General features: G+C 51.6%; 1 protein-coding gene across 1 annotated transcript in view; it reads left to right on the top strand.

The window, feature by feature from the left end:
• LOC147664106 (uncharacterized) overlaps positions 1-20919 on the top strand; it is a 403410-nt gene that overhangs the window by 20783 nt on the left and 361708 nt on the right. The window lies entirely within an intron of this gene.

A 20919-nucleotide genomic window follows, 5' to 3' on the forward strand; every position in this document is an offset into this window, starting at 1 on the left:
AACGCCTCACACATCGAGCTCGGGAGTCGCCCCAGCCTCTTCGCCTCCCTGTAGACCACCAGTAACCGAGGGGCTAGGAGGTCAGCGTAAGCTGCATAGAACTCCACTGGTAGGCCATCTAGGCCCGGGGTCTTGTTCCTCGCCATCCGTTTAATGGCCCCGCAGATCTCCCCCAGGTCGATGTCGGAACCCAGAGTTTTCGCCACTTCCTGCTCTACTGTGCGGAGCTCCAGTGGGCGAAGATAATTATCAAGCCGGTCTGGGTCACGTGCGGAGCGACTGCGGTATAAACATTCATAATAATGCCGGAAGCTACTAAGAATCTCCGGTTGGGTGCATACCTCGGTCCCGTCTGCCCCACGCATATTTGTCGTCGTCTGGGACTGGCGCGTAGGGTTGGCCAACCACGCCAACAACGCACTCGACCTGTCTCCCTCCGCGATAGACCGGACCGTATAGGCCTTATAATCAAAACAGCGGAGCCGTTCGACCTCCACCGCTACCCTTTCCCTCGCCTCCGCCGTTTGTGCTTGCAATTCCGGGTGTCCGGGGCGGCGAACTTCAAGCTCGCGGAGTGCCCGGTCCGCTGTGTCTAAATCAGCCAGGATGACGCGCCTCATGCCCACCTTCTTAGAGATACAGTAGCCCCTCACCACTACCTTAAAAGCGTCCCATTCTAACGCCCTAGTACTCGCGGAGCCGCCGTTGGACGCAAAATAATCCGATATTCTCTCCCCCAAGTCCGCCTTGAAGACACTGTCCTCGAGGATCTCGGGTCGCATCTTCCAGGTGGGCACCGCCGGCATCCCAGGAAACCAGCGAAGGTCCAGTAGGAGGGGGTTATGGTCCGAGATGGTCCTCGATAAGTACTCCGATCGGATCGCTGCCGAAACCAGTTCGGACGAACCAAGAAAGCTATCTAGTCTGACATGCAGCTCATGGAGGCTCGAGAAATATGAATAATCCCTAGATGCGGGGTGATGCGCCCTCCAAATGTCCGTCAAACCCCAGCGGGTCTGCCAATCCTGACGACCCTTAGCCGTGCGACGGACCGGGGAATCGGGGAGCGGGGGATGCGAACGGTCTATGTCCACATCCACTACGGAGTTAAAGTCTCCCCCCAACAGGAGGGGCCCGGCGAAAAAGTGGGCCAACGGGCCCGATAACCTGGAAAGGAAGGCAGTCTGGTCTACATTAGGAGCGTATACACAGCAAACGTTCAGGTCTCTCCCTCCTAGAGTGCCTGAGATGGCCACGAAACGCCCCTCTGGATCCAACACTGTCCTCGTGACTTGGAAGGGGACCCCTGCCCTGATCCATATTAGGGCCCCCCTGGCATAAGCAGAGTACGACGTGGAAAAGACCTGCCCCCGCCATCTACGCTGAAGCGCCGCCCCTTCCGCCTTGTTCAGATGAGTTTCCTGCAGCAGCGCCATTTGCACTCCCCTACGCACTAAATTAGCATGGACCTTGTGGCGCCTGGACATAGTGTGAAGCCCCCTCACGTTCCATGTAACACATTTCAAGTTAGCAACATCAGCCATTGTCCCAGATTGTTCTTGCACAGTCCCCCCATCCGGGTCCCCACAAAGAAAAGGCATCAATCCTCCCAGCGCTGATGGCGGCCATTTTCCCCAACCAAAACCAAACCCCCCAAGAACCAGCCAAACCCCCCCCCACCCACCCCAGAACAGGACCCAAACTGCACCATCTAGATCCCATCCAAACCTCGCCTTTCATCAACCCCAGAACCCCCACTAATCCTACGGTCGCCACCGTAGGAAGGCCTTATGGGCCAGGTGCGGGCTGGGCGGAGGCAGTGGGCCCTCGTCGCCCAGGCCACCAGGACTATAACAAGCCCCAAACAGTGCCAAAACCTTCCGGGGCAAAAGCAGAGGCCCCCCAACCCTCTCTCCCTCTTTGTCAGCAATAAAGGACGGCAACCGCCTCCTCCCTGCCGGGCCCCCACCCAAAACAAGGCAGTATACCCCGTTACCCTTGTCCATCTAGAAGGTCCTCCACCGATTTCGGTGTGATCACCGGTGTATGGGTACTATCTGCCACTGAATCCTCCGAGTCCGATGGTGCTCCCTCAGCACCCGGGTTTTCTTCCTCCTCGATGGCTTCATCCCTTGCTCCCGACAGCTCCGACAATACTTCCAGCACTCCCCTCCGTTCCGATGATGTCTCCGCAGTCGAGGGCCCTCCCGTGCGGCCGCGGCGATTCCTGACCCTCTTGGATCGCCTCCTTTGTCCCGGCTCATCTGCCTGTTGGGACGAGGAGCCAAAACCATCTTTCCCTGTCCGGTATAGTTCGAGCCAGTCACAGACCTCCTCCGGGGTGTCGAAGAACTGGGTTTTGTCATCGACAATGATGCGGAGCCTTGCAGGATATAGGAGTGAATACTGAATGCCCTCGCTCCTGAGTTCGCGCTTAACCGCTAGGAAGGAGAACCGCTTGCGCTGCGTCTCATAGGTGTAATCAGGGAAGATGTTCACCTGACTGTTCGCTACTTGGAACGGGCCATTGTGCCTGGCGGCATTGAGGATTAAGTCCCTGTCCCGAAAATGCAGCAACCGCGCCACCACCGGCCTCGGGGTACGTCCCTGCTGTGGGGGCCGTGCTGGGACTCTGTGGGCCCGTTCCAGAGTGTAGAAGGAGGACAGACCCTCCGGGACCACCGTGTCTCGGAGCCAGGTCTCCAAGTATCGCACCATGTCGCCATCCTCGATCTTTTCCGGCAGGCCCACCACTCGGATGTTGTTCCTCCTGTTGCGGCCTTCCGCATCCTCCGCCCTCCGTTCCAGGGTCTCAATTCGGGATAAGGCGTCCTTCATCGTCGCAGCCAAGGTTCGCTGCGCCGGCTCCAAAGTTTTCACCGTGCCCTCCACCTCCTTGACCCGGTCTGAAAGTTTGCCATGGTCCGCCCTGAGGAGGCCCAGGCTCGTCGCCACCTGAGCAATGTCCTGTTGGAGGGCCGATCTCGTAGCCTCTATCGCCTCTAGGACACGGTCGAACTGTTGCTGCATCGGCGCGCTACCAGAACTTTTTGGGTCCCCATGCTCCTCTTTGTCCTGGGCTTCAGAGTCCGAGGTGGTCTGGGTGGATCCCTTGGCTCCTCTAGGTTTCCCCATGCTTCCAGGGGCACTCCGTGAGGGTCCCGGAGTAGGCGTCTCCGTGTACAGGTGTCGATCACGACCTTCCCGGGTGCTTGTCCTCAATTCGGGTATGGGCGACCTCCTTCTCCAGAGCCTGTGGAGACTCCGCCGCTTCGGCTCACGCCACCGCCACGGCGTCTGAGGGCACCGATGAGGGGGCGGAGACAGCCGTCGCCGAGTCGGGCAGACCCGTTCACCCACTATAGCCCCGGGGTGAGGGCCATCAACTCCCTCGGATGATCTGTGGCGCCAGAGTGTCGCGCCTCCCATGTAGGTGGACTGGCCAGGAAGACGTAGCTAGTTGCGGAGTCGCGAGGCGGGCCACCGCTTGGATCACAGGGCGTCCGCTCCCGGTGCCCTCCACTGCGTGGGCACCCGTCCGGCCGTCCAACCGAGTGCAAATCCGTTGCAAAAGGTCCAATCCAGTAAATGTCCAATGTCCAGAACAGCCGGGGATGGCGAAGCCGGGCGCCAGTCGACACCCGCGGCACCTCTTCAACTCAGTAGTTCCGACCAGGGGGACAAAGGAGTCCGGGCGCCATGTTGGGTCGCACTCCGCAACTCCGCAAACTTCGGTATTACTCCGGAGCAACCCTCGTCCAAGCTCCACCAGGGGCCCCGGCAGGTTGCCGTCGGCACGCTCAGCAGAATGCGGGGTCTGGGGTGCCCCGCAGCCTCCGATTTTCAGGATAATCCCGGGCTTAGTCCCGGAGCCGAGCTCTCAGGCGACCATCGCCATCGGCGCCCAAGCCACGCGATGATTTTGGTCCATATAGGGGCAATGATAAATTTAAGTTCTTGAACCAAAAGGGCGGAAAGAGGATCTTTGGAGTGGGAGGAGGGTTTTAGTGTGGCAATGATATTAGTGATCTTAGATTCTGAGACTGGACTAAAATCACTCCAGGAGGCATTGTTTTTAGCAGGGGGTCTTATTTTCGGAAAGGTATCTTGTTGGGGGAGAGCAGGGAGGGGATGAGAGGGATCGAGATGGGTGGAAAAAGTGGACGGAAGAGAGTTAGGCGTGTTGGGGAGGGTGTATAGGATGGGAGTAGGTTGTAGTGAGAGTGGGAGGGAAGAGAAGGATAGTTTGATCTTGATGATTTTGTTCGTAAAGTAACTGGCAATTTCTTCGCATCTGTCAATAGAGGCTAATATTTTAGGAGGGCCAGTGGAGGTTTGCTTCTTAACAATGTTAAAGAGTTCTCTAGGGCGGTTTCTGGCCTGATCAATTTGTGATCGTAGAAAGGAGGCTTTCTCATTAAAGATATGTTTTTTGTACTGGGCTCTAGCAGTTCTAAGGAGAGCCATATTGTCAAGGGTTGGATGATTCCTCCAAATCCATTCAGAATGTCTAAGGGTCCGTCTTTCGTTATTAAGTTCATAATTCAACCAAGACTTAGGAGGGTTGCTTTTTTGGTGTTTGCGTTTGATTGGAGCAATTTGGTCGAGTGCATCAAGAATAGAATCGTTATAATGGTTAGTTAGGTCGGTGGTGCTGTCAGAGAGAGGGGGGAGAAGTAAGTGGGCCTTAATTGTGGCTTCCAATTCGCCAGGAGGAATAAGGTGAAGGTTGCGTGTGGATTTCTTAGGTAAAGAGCTGTTGGGGGCCTGGTGAGTCATGGATCTATTCATGGTGAAGAGGATAAGGTAGTGGTCAGACCAGTCTACTGGAAGTATATTTGAGAGGGAGGCCAGGTTGTTGTTGGTCATAATAGCATCAAGGGTGGCACCTTTGTTATGGGTGGGAGAATGGCGGAGTTGGGTCATATTGGTGATGTCCAATGTATCATTAAATAGGATGACAGCAGGATCATCACTTTTTGTAAGAAATGGGACCCCCGGCCGGCCAGGGCTTGCGCCACAGCCTGTCAGAGACCGCCACTCCTATGTAAAGTCAACCCCTGCTCACCCTCTAGGTGACGCGGCGCGAGCAGTCAGGCCTATCTCGGAGGACATGTGTGAAGCATTTGCGCATGCACCCACCAACAACAACGTCCAGGGCCTCCCACAAAAGGAACTCCACACCAAGTATATATGAAAATAGTCTTTGTATTAAGAAGGACACATAGGAACATACACTTTACAATGTGCCAGGGGCACGGCAGGGGTTACAAGAGAAAAGGGTACCGGGCATGGCCAAGGGGCCCCTGCCAGGGGCATGCACATGATGGATCTGGCATTAGAACACATATCAACTGGGAGCTTCCTAGAACTAGCAGTAGAACTCACTCTGACCAGGAATCACATACAGGGGACTTCGGGTATTCAGGAGGGAAGGGACAAGGTACATAACACAACAGAGGCCCCCATCAGCAGGGCAACACATAATAATTCTCAGCATCACATTGATATTAGTCAGTAGCATCCCACAGTCCAGCTGGCCTTCCTGGGGCAAGGGCGCCCAAGAGTCTCGATGTTCAGGGCAGGCTGCAAGTAGCCAGGGGCAAACCTAAACGTGGCAGCTGCCCACGAAGTGCTGGGCAGCTGAGGGGCATCGTGGGAGCCTCGCAGGCTCTGGGGAAAAAGGCGCCAACCGGTGTAGCCACTCGGGCTCGAGAACAGGGGGGGGGCGGAGCCTCGCAGGCTCGGAAGGACCAGGGACACGTGGTGGAGCCTCTCGGGGCTCATGAAGCAAGGACACGGTGGAGCCTCCTCGGGGCTCGGGGGCTAAAATACAGATGGAGCCTCTCGGGGCTCAGGGGGCAAAGTGCAGGCGGAGCCTCTCAGGGCTCGAGAAAGGGGGGGTGCAGGCGGAGCCTCTCAGGGCTCGAGGAGCAATGAGGTATGGCAGGAGGGGGCGGACACAGGCAATGTGTCCCGACGCCCCCTCTCACTGAAAGGGCAAGCCAACCCTGAGCCCAAGCAGCAGCAGTTCCTGGTAGATTCAAGTTGAGAACAAGAACAAGTCCAGAGTGTCACAGCACCCTTTTTATACACACATTCTTGGTCTGAAGGGGCAGGCAGGGAGAGAACCAGTTGGAACTGGTTATGGGGGGATTCTTTACACTGGCCAGGCTAGGAACATCAGCCGCACCCCAGGGGGTGGAGCCAGCATTGTGGGGGGAAAACCCAGCCTCATTCATGACACTCAAACCAGACAGTCAATCCACAAGCAGACCCAGGCTCACTCCTCCCCTCACATCAGCATGCTAAACACTCCATTCACCACCGGGGCAGACCCTCCCAGATCCTGGGAGCCAGGTTCACCAGCCAGCCTCAGCCAATCATACGCCAGGCACACATTCCACAAATATGCCAACTTCTAAAAGGGGGACTTCTACACTAGACACACTCATGCCACATATACCGTTGCGCAGCATTCAATCTCACGAGTTCATACATACCAGATTTGACCCTGCACACCCTACGCATCGGGAACTACCGAGGACTGAGGTTCCGTGACAATTGTAAGTGGTGTTTTCGACTCGCACGAATATGGTCGAGTCTGGTATCTATGAACCGCAAATGACGAGTTTAGTAAGTGTGCGCAGTTTCGCTGTGCTAACTTAAACCGTTCGTTTGTTATGTGGGTTTTTCATCTGTACCCACGGGTTCCATCTTAGATACGGCATCCATTTTGTCTCTTGCCCTCAAGTAGCCAGCGAACGGACGCTGTCCGCTTCGCGACCCTGGGACTCCCAAGATATTGGCGGAAGACACGTGTTCTTTGAAAGTGTCTTTATGACAAGGGGGTTGCTGCTGTAAGGCAGGTGGCGCCGCTCGAGTCTCATCTTGCCGCACGGACTTATTGTCTCAGCCGTGCATCTCATTAGGCACATCCCTTTGATGCCTGTATCTCGTGTTTCTCGATACCTCCCCTTTTACACCCTTTCCGATCTCCCCACTGTCTCCGTCTTCCTCTGCACCTGTCTTCGTTCCTATTTCGATCTACTTTACTGCTGATTGGAATTTGTTAATGGTGGGAAGATGGGTTTTTACAGTTGGGAACCGCCAAATGTTTCCGCACTTATGTTCCGGACCTTGTGTGTTTCAAAGTGACCAAAGCGACCCCTCTGGGAGCTAAATGTGGGAACCGGGTTGTAAACTTTTGTGTTCAATGTTATCCTATGGGTAAAAACTGTATAAAAGGAGCGATCCACAGAACCAATTTGAAGCAGTCTCCCCGAACTACACTCGATGTACTTCCTGTGACTTCTGTGTTCCCTGCAGCAAATAAACCTTGAATCTTTGACGCCGAAGGAAGTGTCCCGTGTCTCTGTGACTTGTACGCCGGAGCAGGTTACCCACGAAGGTTTCAGGTGTTGTGCCCTGGCACCGCTGGGTCCAAAAGAACCCAGTCCTTCAGTTGGCGCCCAACGTGGGGCTGCATCAGTGGTACCGGTCCAAGCCCGACGATCGTGAGGAACTTCGTGTGAAATCTCCGAGGGAAGGTGCACCCCGCTTCATCGATCCTGTTGTCGAAATAAGTGGCCCGAAGACTTTTCCCGCGAAGATTCCCGCCTCCTGACGGCTGCGACGGACTGCTGCCCTGACTGTAGACCTGTTTTGGCGCCTGGCGTAGACCTTGGTATAGCGAGACGATTGACGGGCCTTCCTGAGGACGCCATCGATCTTTGAGTTAAGTATTTGTGGGTCGCTCCCAGAGTTCTTGGTTGTTGACACTTTAGCGAGTGTCTTTGTTGTGAACGCCGTGTGAGTGTTTTTGTCGGTGACACTTTGCTAGCGTACTTTGTTGTTGTATTTGTTTGACGACTGCAGCCGCCAAAAACCGAGGGTTTTGTTCTTTGCTGGGACTTGGTAAATCCCGTAACCCTTGAAGTTTGTGAAACTCGGCTAGTGTGCAAGATGCCTGGTCGCAGTACTTTGTTCAGTTGTTTTAGACCTTGTGGTGCGGATTCCCTGCTGGAGGACTCATGTCCGATACCTCCGGTTGGAACTCCTACTTATGACTTATATAGCAAACATGGGCTAGGCCCGATTGCTTTTAACGATTATTGGGTTAAATATACAAAGAAAGACGGCGACCTTCGTTGGCCACCTCACGGTAGCTTCGAGGCGTCGATCTTAGATAATTTGGAAATAAAGTTGTTCGAACGTAAATCAAGGCCGGCCATGTTTGATGCCTTTCGGTTGTGGCGCAAAGAAGCCCGACAGAAAGAAATCAGACAGAATAAACGTAGTCAGCGAGATACTGTTGCTACTATAGTGAAGAAAGCTGAGCAGTTTCAGCGTGATAAGGAGGATAAGGATAAGGAAGTGTTTGAGAGACTACAGCGTATGACCATAGATAAATGCTATCCCGCTTTGCCTACGGAGTCGGATAAGAAGGAAGAGGCAGTTGAGGATCCTTTAATGTCCTATCTTATGAAGTCGCCACCTCCGTACGTACAGGGTACCGCAGCTCTTGTGGTCCCTGCCGTACCTGTTCTTCCACCTATTATTCCTCCACCAGTTCCTCAACCTGCACCCGCTCTTCCGACTGTTCCTGCTCCTTTGTCTGTTTCTATTCCTACTGCTCCTCCGCTTCCACATACTCCTGCTCCCGCTACTGCTCCTGTGTTGTTAACCCCTGTTGTTGCTACTGTCTCTACTCCTTCTCTTGTTAGTCCTGTGTCTTACTCTTCTCCCTCTACTCGTAATCGTAATTCTCCCCTTGCGACAAACTTCTTTCAGTCGCTCGGACCTGTTTTTGGGTCTGCTGGTTCTGATGGTCCTCAGAGACGTAGTCAGCTCCCTGGTAACAGAGAACGTGTTGCGCTATATAATATGGCGATGGGTTGGATGGTAAACCCTCTTAGAAATCCACCCCGTGTTGTCCTCGAAACGTTTAATCAATTCAACATACCGACTCAGAGATATGTGTTTGACGAAATGTTCAAGTTCCTTTATGATCAGATAGTGGCCAATGCGCCTGACGAGGTGCTGACCGCCCTGTCCGAACTTCGGCTTCAGTTCGCAACTGGACTGATAGTCGATACTAATGTCCGACGTGCTATTGAGCGGTTGCTATCTCTTCGTCCCGCTCCTATTCCTCATGCATTGTTCGTTGAGGACATTGAAAAGCAAGACGAGTCTGGCCAATATCCTATGCGTGAAGTTCCGCCGGTTTGGATACCAGCTGATCCACAAGCTGCCCCTCCGGTATTGGCACATTTTGAGAGAGTGTGGATACACCTCCCATGGAAACGATCGGAAGTGCTTCAGGTGAAACAATCTTTGCCCGATCCTCGTAAAAATCCTACTGGGTATTATAAGGAATTATCGCAGCTCGTAGATGCTACGGTGATGAACCTTGCTGATATCGATATGTTGTTTGGCAACGTCGTACCGCAACCGGTATGGGCTAAGATTCGTCACCAAGATCACGCAAATGAATTAGGTGGTGATTGGGCTGCCATTACAGCGGCAGACGCTGGACAAGTGGCTGCTACTAAACCCGATCAGTTGATTGCTGCTCTCCCCCAGCGAATCATTGCATTAATGAAAACGCTTATGCCAGCTATGAGGGTAAATTGGGACAAGTTGTCAGCCTGTAAGCAGAAGAAAGATGAGAGTGTTTCCGATTTCTTTACGAGGTTCGAGGAAGCATTCATTGATCATAGTGGACAGGATATGGGTACTGAGGGTGGACAGAGGTTGTTTGTGGATAAATTCGTGTCGAACTTGTTGCCCGATTTGAGCAATAAATTAAAGAATTCAGAAAGTGCGTGGGCCGTTTCTACCTCAGCTCAGATATTGGCTACGGCACAATATTACGAGAATAGAGAGAAAGAGGAAAATGACCGTGCTGATAAAAAGACGAAAGAGCTAAAAACTAAAGTGTTGTTACAACAAGCGTATCCGCCGCGTTCTAATCAGAATGCGCCTCAGCAGAATAGATCACAGTCACAATCGAATCGATCGCAGCCGCGTAATGATTCCTCTTTCCAAAGATCTTCATTAGGGTACAATCAATGTGCTTATTGTAGACAGGAGGGACACATTAAATTCAATTGTCCTGCTTTAAATGAACGTAATAGTGGTAATTCGTCTAAAGGAGGCCGTGGTGGTTCACAGCACGCATCACGTGGTAGAGGTCGTGGTGCTCAGAATGATCGCTCTGACCATTCATCAAATTCTAATAACTGTTTTGATCAACGTGGATCATCGCAAGGACGATCTGCGCAGTACAATGTAGACGATTATTACGTCGATCAGGGAACTGACGATAGTAATTACTAGGACAGCCAAAGACAAGGAGAGGGAGTGGTATCAGTTCCGGTTGATCAGAGAGGGCCTTACGTCGCAGTTGCTACATCGGGCGTCGTTGAGCCTTTTCTGTTGGACACTGGTGCAGCGAAAAGTTCTATCATGCATTCGAAACTCCCTGGCGCACCTTTGTCTGGCTTAACAAATGTTTCCGTTGGATTCTCTGGCGCCCCCGTTAGCAATCCAGTTTCACGCCCTTTGCCCCTTCAAATTGGGCCACGTGAGCTCGAAGCTCCGTTGATTTTGACTACTGGTTGTGGCGAAAATCTTTTGGGTCTGGATTTGCTTAAACGTTTGTATGCGACTTTGTATTGTTCTCCTGCGGGTGTAAAGCTTACGTTAGGAGAGAGGGTAGTCTCTCCCATGTATTTGTCCCTCGATAAGCTTCCACCGGAATTGGATTCTCTTCCTGCGTCTTTGTGGGCGACGGGTCCAAATGATGTGGGCCTACTTGATATCTCCCCTTATGTTGTTCAGTTGAAATCTAATGTGCGATTGCCACGTATTCCCCAATATCGTATCTCCCTTGATGGTGAACGAGCTTTGTTAGCGATCATCTATGACTTGATCGAGAAAGATGTCATCGAAGAAACTCGGGGAAACGTGTGCAATAGCCCTGTACTGCCCATTCTTAAACGTACTGATCCTACCAAACCGCCTGTTTATCGTTTTGTTATCGATTTACGGGAGGTAAATAAAATTGTGGTTCCTCAATTCCCTGTTGTGCCTGACATCACGGCGCTACTGACTCTGATTCCAGCTACTGCTTCTTGGTTTTCGGTGATTGATTTGAAAAATGCGTTTTTCAGCATCCCGATTGCCGAAGAGAGCAGGGACCTTTTCGGTTTCTCTCTTGGTGGACGTAGCTTCCGGTTCAAACGCGCTCCTCAGGGCTACTGTGAAAGTCCATCGATTTACAGTCAAGCCTTGAAGGGTCAACTGGATGCGTTTAGGTTGCCGGTTGGTGCGGCTTTAATCCAATACGTCGACGACCTATTGGTGGCTGCTGATACTCAGGACATTTGCAAAATTGCTACAGTGTCGTTGCTGCAACATCTCTGTGAGTTAAATCACAAGGTGTCACCTTCTAAACTCCAATATTGTTGTCAAGAAGTAACCTATCTAGGTCACTTATTGTCAAAGGAGGGAAGGAGATTGACCCCAGAGAGAATTGCAGCGATTGCGCGAATGGCTGTGCCACAAACCCAAAGAGATGTGCGTGCCTTTCTAGGTATCACGTCGTACTGCAGGCAGTGGATTCCTAATTTTTCATTGCTAGCGAAACCATTGGTGGCTCTTACGTGCAAGGATGTTTCAACTCCTTTACCATGGACGGAAGAATGTCAGAAAAGTTTTTCTGAATTACGTGATTCATTGTGTTCGGCTCCTGTGTTAGGTACCCCTGATTACAGCAAGCCGTTCACGTTATATGTTCACGAGAGGGAAGGTTGTGCTTTGAGTGTCTTAACGCAACCTTTTGGTGGTAAGCAACGTCCATGTGCATATTTTTCCTCGACCTTAGACCCAGTAGCTAGAGCATTGCCGAGTTGTTTGAGAGCAACTGCGGCAGCTGCGGTCTCCATCCGACAATCAGCAGGATTGGTCATGGATAATATGCTTACGGTGATGGTTCCGCATGCAGTCGATACTCTTTTGAATCGAACGAAAACTCAGCACTTGACGAGTGCGAGGTTGTCTGGGTACGAATTGACGCTCTTGGCAAGCCACATTCAGATAAAACGTTGTAATGTCCTAAATCCGGCAACTTTGTTACCAATTAGTGCAGAGTCAGATGAAGTAGCAGAACATGACTGTTACTTGCGGACAGAAGAGGAAACGAAAGGTCGTGTGGACCTTAAAAACACCCCATTGGAGGACCCGGATGGCACTCTGTATGTGGATGGGTCATGTTTTAAGTTGCCGAATGGCGATGTGACTACTGCTTATGCTGTTGTAACATTGAATACTGTTGTTGAGACTGCAAGATTGAATCAGAATTCTGCCCAAGCTGCAGAGCTGATTGCTCTCACTAGAGCATGTGTATTAGCAAAAGGGAAACGTGTGAATGTGTACACCGATAGCCAGTACGCTTTCGGTGTAGCGCATAGTTTTGGACGATTGTGGCGAGAGCGTGGTTTCTTGACGTCGCATGGCACGAAAATACAGCATGGCCAGCTTGTGAACGATCTTTTGGATGCATTGACTTTGCCTGCACAAGTTGCAATTGTTAAGTGTAGTGCGCATCGTAAAGTGACGGATGATGTTGGTCGTGGTAATGCGTTTGCAGATGAGATTGCTAAGGAGACTGCCCGGAACCTTAGCACTCGAATGTATGTGACGAGTTCGGTTAGGTGGCCTGCAGAATCGAGTATGTGTGAAGATACCATAGAGAGCGTGAAAGCAATTCAGAATGAGGCCACCGACACTGAAAAGACGAAGTGGAAAGAAAGTACGGGAAAGTTGGATGTGAATGGTTGCTGGATTGATTTGTCGGATCAGAAAAGATGGATGTTGCCTGATGCGTATGTGCTGGCCGTTGTGACAATGGCACATGGGTTAGCACATATTAGCGCGAAAGGCATTTGCAAGTTGCTGGCTGATGTGTGGAAGAATGATGGCATTATAAAGTGTGCTGAACGTCTGGTGAAGAATTGTATGGTGTGTATAATGTACAATCCTGGCAAAGGAACCCCAACTCCCCCTGGCAGTTTTGCTCCTCCTTCGTATCCCTTTGAGGTGATCCAATTGGACTTCATCCATATGGAGCGATGCAATAACCTGAAATACGTTCTGGTTGTGGTTTGCGCATTCTCCCGATGGATCGAGGCCTATCCCCTCAAAGACAATACTGCTTTGTCTACTGCGAAAATCCTACTGAAGGAATACTTTCCTCGGTATGGAATGCCTAGAGTCGTGTGGTCAGATAATGGAAGTGAGTTTGTTGGAAGTGTGATGAAGAGTGTGTGTAAGGGCCTTGGAATTAATCAAAAATTCCATAGCGCCAATCATCCCCAGTCAGCTGGATTGGTTGAGGGGTACAATGGCACCCTTAAACTAAAACTAGCGAAGATTCAGGCTACGACTGGACTTTCGTGGCCTGATGCTTTGCCTCTAGCACTACTGTCAACTAGGGCGACTGTACACTCCCGAATAGGGCTTAGTCCCTATGAGATAGTGTTCGGCCGTCCTGCGAATGTGTGGGGGGTTCCTAGGCCAGGAATATTCTCTGATCTTGAGTATCCGATGTTGATTGACTACTTACATGACTTGACTGCTAAACTGAGGTTAATTCACCAACAGGTTTACGACGCCTTGCCGACGCAGACGAAGGGTCCAGGCCACCAGCTCCAGCCCGGGGACTGGGTGGTTACTCGTAACTTCTCACGCAAGAACAATCTGGACCCCCGATTTGTCGGACCTTACCAGGTACTCCTGGCCACGAGGACTGCCGTTCGTCTTGAGGGGCGGAAAAATTGGGTACATGCTACCCATTGTAAGCGAGTCCCTATTCCCTTGCCGGCAGACCCGTGGGTAAGGAAAGGCATTGCGTCAACAGAAACAGAAACATTGCCGGCGTTTGTACCTTTTAGCGACGCACAGCTTGTTGGAGAACCCTCAGCGCAGCAGAGAGCCACTGTTGAACACTTGTCAGCAAAAGACTCAAGACCAGATCAACCAACTGATCAGCAGGACGCTGTTTCTTCAACGGATCCTTTGTTCGACGAGCAGACACGTCCCGGGAAACATCGATATTCTTTGCGATCTCACACTAAGGACAAATAAAATTCTCTTGCTTTGCTGAAATTGACAACTGCAATATCCTCGTTTCCCATGATCAATTTTGAACATTCGTATCATTGAAAGTTTTTTGTACATATATCAAGCTTCTTCCTTGTATCTTTTTACTTCCACAGCTGAGAGGTATTGTGCTAATATATATACATATTGTGTATTGAGGGCCGTAGGGCCGCGCGCGTACTTCCTTCTGGACAGTAGGTCTTGACGCTAGGTTAAAGGCCGTCGGTTCCTAGGAACTCCTGGGGATTGACTATTGCTGCACAGAACGAAGTGCGTCAAGAAACGTTGCGGACGGTCGTAGGGAATGGCATTTTCGAAGCTGAATGATTTGGAAGGAGCTCAGGCGTACAGAGTCAAGCTGCAGCAACTCAGTCGTACCAAATGTTTCATATTTCAATTGTTTGTGTTGTTTCTGACTGCTTCTGCATTTTTGACGGGTGGGGTGTATTACACTATGTCTTACTTCTTACTTGCTACCCCTACTCCTACTCCTTACCCTAACCTTACTTCTACTGCTTCTCCTCATTCCTTTCATATGTTACCGGAACACGAGCAGGCTAGACGTGTAGAATTCCGCAACAATTCCTTTATTCAGCTCCTCCATCAGCATCAGTTAGTGGTTAACACTACTAATTGTTGGGTGTGTGGGTTGATGCCACATACTACGGGTAAGGGAATTCCATATCTGGTATTACCGTATAGTTCCCAAGGGTCAGCTCGAGCATTCCAAACAATGTTTCGAAGCGCACTGGGTTTCCACCCCACTCAAGAACAACGTTCCCCCTACTCTGGTCCTACCTCGTATCAGAGGCTGCTATCGATGGCAATAGAGGATATGGAAGATGAGATCCATGATCCTTTTCTTATCCCTGAAGAAGAGGTACAAGCCTATAGGGTCCTCAGTAGAGGGGAATACAGTATGTTCACTAGTGAAAAGCAGCTTAAAAGCTCGCCTCCAATATGGGTCGTACCCCACACTGGTAATCTTTGTCTTATGGGTCGTGGTTCGCACGCCCCACTTGGAGCAAGTGCCTGCACTGAAAGTTACGTTCTGCCAATGTTCTCGTCCCCTGTGTTTCTGGCTGCCAAGGGTACCTACTTTATCTGTTATGATCGTGCATACACATGGTTGCCCGCAGACTTCATGGGCTCATGTTTCATTGCAAATCTGTTGCCTCCGACGTTCACTGTAGATGCCGATTATCATAAGACTAGAGTTGTACGAGGCGTAATTAGCGAAGAGGATACTGCCGGTCAAGAGGCAGGAGACTTTTTCAAGGGTTTCCTCCCGTTTTGGGGACCTATGGTTAATAGTAGGAACCTGAGACAGTTGACTCGAGTGGTAGAATCGACAGCTAATATTACTGCCAGCGCCCTTGGTAATATCACCACAGAACTTCAGGCGGAGAGACTTATGACGTTACAAAACCGTATGGTTTTAGATGTCGTCTTAGCAGATCGCGGTGGGGTATGTAAAGTGATCCATTCGAGCTGCTGCATTTTCATTCCAGATAATGCTCCTACTGTCTATCAAGCCATCTCGAAGTTGCATAAGATCTCCGAATCCATACACGTGGATGTAGGGGATTGGACGCTACTTGGATGGTTTTGGGGCCTGATGTCGACTTGGGGTTGGAAGATTCTGATGATCATCGGGGTTGTGGTAGTGTTCCTGTTCACGTGTTGCCTTTGCGTGCAGTGTGGTCCTGCCTTATGTGGCCTCTGTGCTACATCGTGTATGAGACAACCATCTGTTACCAAGGGGACTCGATTGGACAGAGCTATGCTACAACGACATCTTGATGGTCTGATGAATATCGAATATGATTCCGACTAGTGCTTGCCTACATGAGGGCAAAAGGAGCGTCTGAGGTTCCGTGACAATTGTAAGTGGTGTTTTCGACTCGCACGAATATGGTCGAGTCTGGTATCTATGAACCGCAAATGACGAGTTTAGTAAGTGTGCGCAGTTTCGCTGTGCTAACTTAAACCGTTCGTTTGTTATGTGGGTTTTTCATCTGTACCCACGGGTTCCATCTTAGATACGGCATCCATTTTGTCTCTTGCCCTCAAGTAGCCAGCGAACGGACGCTGTCCGCTTCGCGACCCTGGGACTCCCAAGATATTGGCGGAAGACACGTGTTCTTTGAAAGTGTCTTTATGACAAGGGGGTTGCTGCTGTAAGGCAGGTGGCGCCGCTCGAGGCTCATCTTGCCGCACGGACTTATTGTCTCAGCCGTGCATCTCATTAGGCACATCCCTTTGATGCCTGTATCTCGTGTTTCTCGATACCTCCCCTTTTACACCCTTTCCGATCTCCCCACTGTCTCCGTCTTCCTCTGCACCTGTCTTCGTTCCTATTTCGATCTACTTTACTGCTGATTGGAATTTGTTAATGGTGGGAAGATGGGTTTTTACAGTTGGGAACCGCCAAATGTTTCCGCACTTATGTTCCGGACCTTGTGTGTTTCAAAGTGACCAAAGCGACCCCTCTGGGAGCTAAATGTGGGAACCGGGTTGTAAACTTTTGTGTTCAATGTTATCCTATGGGTAAAAACTGTATAAAAGGAGCGATCCACAGAACCAATTTGAAGCAGTCTCCCCGAACTACACTCGATGTACTTCCTGTGACTTCTGTGTTCCCTGCAGCAAATAAACCTTGAATCTTTGACGCCGAAGGAAGTGTCCCGTGTCTCTGTGACTTGTACGCCGGAGCAGGTTACCCACGAAGGTTTCAGGTGTTGTGCCCTGGCACCGCTGGGTCCAAAAGAACCCAGTCCTTCAGTACTCATCCATTCCCCATGTATTCCTATGGAAGGGTAGGTCGCTCTCTCTTCACACGCACTCAGAGGGGGAATCACCATCCCCAGGTTACATATACCATAAAAACTTCAGGGGCGGACCTGCCAGAAGGGCCAAGTCCAACACATGCCCCTCCCAGCCCAAACGCAGGGTAGACCAATCACTACCATGATGGACTTCCCTGCTGTAGGGCGATAAAACAGGGACGCGGCCCGCACTGCCGGGACACGCTCCAGTTCTACGCCACATGGACCGATAGACATACACAGACTAAAAATAATTTAAAAAAATAATGAAGACATAGGCCCAAGCAAGCTACCCACCTGGTACTCCTTAGTTGTCCATGACTAGGACCAGGCCCTATCCACCCAGATACCACTGGTCCCTGCTAATCCGAAGTGGGGGGTGGTAACCCCTGGCCCACAATAGCCATTCTCCACTCCCTTTCTCAGTGTAGCCACGACTACCACTGTTCCTTCCACCGAGGGTCCGCACCCTCAGGCTTGCCAGAGGTCAGGGCAAGAATGCCCCACCCTACCTCGACTTCTGAGGTTCCGCGCTCTCCCAGGAGAAACACCCTCAGAACACACTCTCCTACCAGTCTTGGAACTTCCTCCCTCCACTGGTCTTCCACCTGGGAACTAAGTGTTCAGCTCTCCCCTAAGGCAAGCCGCGGCTGAGCCAGCAGGTCTTCCTTGACCGGGATACAACTTAACATACATTCAACAAGATGAGCCGCGGCAGCGCCAGCAGGTCTCAGTGTTCAGCTCTCCCCAAGGCAAGCCGCGGCAGCGCCAGCAGGTCTTCCTTGTCCGGGATACAACTTAACATAAATTCAACAAGATGAGCCGCGGCAGTGCCAGCAGGTCTCAGTGTTCAGCTCTCTCCCAAGGCAAGCCGCGGCAGCGCCAGCAGGTCTTCCTTGTCCGGGATACAACCTAACATAAATTCAACAAGATGAGCCGCGGCAGCGCCAGCCGGTCTCAGTGTTCAGCTCTCCCCAAGGCCTCCCCAAGGGAAGCCGCGGCAGCGCCAGCAGGTCTTCCTTGTCCGGGATACAACTTAACATAAATTCAACAAGATGAGCCGCGGCAGCGCCAACAGGTCTCAGTGTTCAGCTCTCCCCAAGGCAAGCCGCGGCAGCGCCAGCAGGTCTTCCTTGTCCGGGATACAACTTAACATAAATTCAGCCAGGGCGACACCTGACGCCTAAAACACATTCAGCTGTGTACGGAACACATGATGCGTCAAACACATTTAGCGGGGAAAGGGGGGACACCTGACGCATAAAACACATTCAGCGGTGTACGGAACACACGATGCATCAAACACATTCAGCGGGGTAAGGGAGGACAGGATTATCGTTGATTCAGCAAGCTCCCCATCCCAGAGAACTTACACTCTATTACTCAGCACACCTCAACATTCATCCACACACCGTCCCCATGACTGGTAAGACAGTTTTCTACCGCCCCTGATTCCTCAACCTGACCCTTGTGGCACAGGTACCATTACTCTAGGGAAGGGACAAGGACCATACACATTTGAACACAATTACGCAGTCACCACTGGATCCCACCCTTCTGGTGAATCCAGAAAACCATATTGTACTAGGGAGATGATTTACCCTCCCAAGCTAGGGACACCTAACTCACAGTGTACACGCACACTTTTCCCACAGAACAGACATTTAAGTAACCTTTAAAACTTTCCACAGAACAGGTATTTCTCTTCATCTTTAAACATTTCCACAGAACAGACATCTTTAGCAACCTGACCTGACCCCATGTGGCACAGGTACCATTACTCCAGGGAAGGGACAGGGACCATACACATTGAACACAATTACGCTGCCACCACTGGATCCCACCCTTCTGGTGAATCCAGAAAAACACATTGCACTAGGGAGTTGATCTACCCTCCCGAGCTAGAGCCACCTAACTCATAGTGTACCAGAACACATTTTTTCACAGAACGGACATTTAAGTAACCTCTTAAAAACAATAATCTCCTTTCTTTGTGACCATTTACAATGCAGAGTTTTGTAGGGAGGCCAGTTATCGTTGTGGTACTGCGCAAACACAAGTCCGGATCCCACCGCTAGCCACCAGTGTAAGAAATGGGACCCCCGGCCGGCCAGGGCTTGCGCCACAGCCAGTCAGAGACTGCCACTCCTATGTAAAGTCAACCCCTGCTCACCCTCTAGGTGACGCGGCGCGAGCAGTCAGGCCTATCTCGGAGGACATGTGTGAAGCATTTGCGCACGCACCCACCAACAACAAAGTCCAGGGCCTCCCACAAAAGGAACTCCACACCAAGTATATATGAAAATAGTCTTTGTATTAAGAAGGACACATAGGAACATACACTTTACAATGTGCCAGGGGCACGGCAGAGGTTACAAGGGAAAAGGGTACCGGACAGGGCCAAGGGGCCCCTGCCAGGGGCATGCACATGATGGATCTGGCATTAGAACACATATCAACTGGGAGCTTCCTAGAACTAGCAGTAGAACTCACTCTGACCAGGAATCACATACAGGGGACATCGGGTATTCAGGAGGGAAGGGACAAGGTACAAAACACAACAGAGGCCCCCATCAGCAGGGCAACACATAATAATTCTCAGCATCACATTGATATTAGTCAGTAGCATCCCACAGTCCAGCTGGCCTTCCTGGGGCAAGGGCGCCCAAGAGTCTCGATGTTCAGGGCAGGCTGCAAGTAGCCAGGGGCAAACCTAAACGTGGCAGCTGCCCACAAAGTGCTGGGCAGCTGAGGGACATCGTGGGAGCCTCGCAGCCTCTGGGGAAAAAGGCGCCAACCGGTGGAGCCACTCGGGCTCGAGAATAGGGGGGGGGGGCGGAGCCTCGCAGGCTCGGAAGGACCAGGGACACGTGGTGGAGCCTCTCGGGGCTCATGAAGCAAGGACACGGTGGAGCCCCATCGGGGCTCGGGGGCTAAAATATAGGTGGAGCCTCTCGGGGCTCAGGGGGCAAAGTGCAGGCGGAGCCTCTCAGGGCTCGAGAAAGGGGGGGTGCAGGCGGAGCCTCTCAGGGCTCGAGGAGCAATGAGGTATGGCAGGAGGGGGCGGACACAGGCAATGTGTCCCGACGCCCCCTCTCACTGAAAGGGCAAGCCAACCCTGAGCCCAAGCAGCAGCAGTTCCTGGTAGATTCAAGTTGAGAACAAGAACAAGTCCAGAGTGTCACAGCACCCTTTTTATACACACATTCTTGGTCTGAAGGGGCAGGCAGGGAGAGAACCAGTTGGAACTGGTTATGGGGGGATTCTTTACACTGGCCAGGCTAGGAACATCAGCCGCACCCCAGGGGGTGGAGCCAGCATTGTGGGGGGAAAACCCAGCCTCATTCATGACACTCAAACCAGACAGTCAATCCACAAGCAGACCCAGGCTCACTCCTCCCCTCACATCAGCATGCTAAACACTCCATTCACCACCGGGGCAGACCCTCCCAGATCCTGGGAGCCAGGTTCACCAGCCAGCCTCAGCCAATCATACGCCAGGCACACATTCCACAAATATGCCAACTTCTAAAAGGGGGACTTCTACACTAGACACACTCATTCCACATATACCGTTGCGCAGCATTCAATCTCACGAGTTCATACATACCAGATTTGACCCTGCACACCCTACGCATCGGGAACTACCGAGGACTCATCCATTCCCCATGTATTCCTATGGAAGGGTAGGTCGCTCTCTCTTCACACGCACTCAGAGGGGGAATCACCATCCCCAGGTTACATATACCATAAAAACTTCAGGGGCGGACCTGCCAGAAGGGCCAAGTCCAACACATGCCCCTCCCAGCCCAAACGCAGGGTAGACCAATCACTACCGTGATGGACTTCCCTGCTGTAGGGCGATAAAACAGGGACGCGGCCCGCACTGCCGGGACATGCTCCAGTTCTACGCCACATGGACCGA

This window comes from Lissotriton vulgaris, unplaced genomic scaffold (assembly GCF_964263255.1).
Source record: "Lissotriton vulgaris unplaced genomic scaffold, aLisVul1.2 SCAFFOLD_1785, whole genome shotgun sequence".
Lineage (NCBI taxonomy): Eukaryota > Metazoa > Chordata > Amphibia > Caudata > Salamandridae > Lissotriton > Lissotriton vulgaris.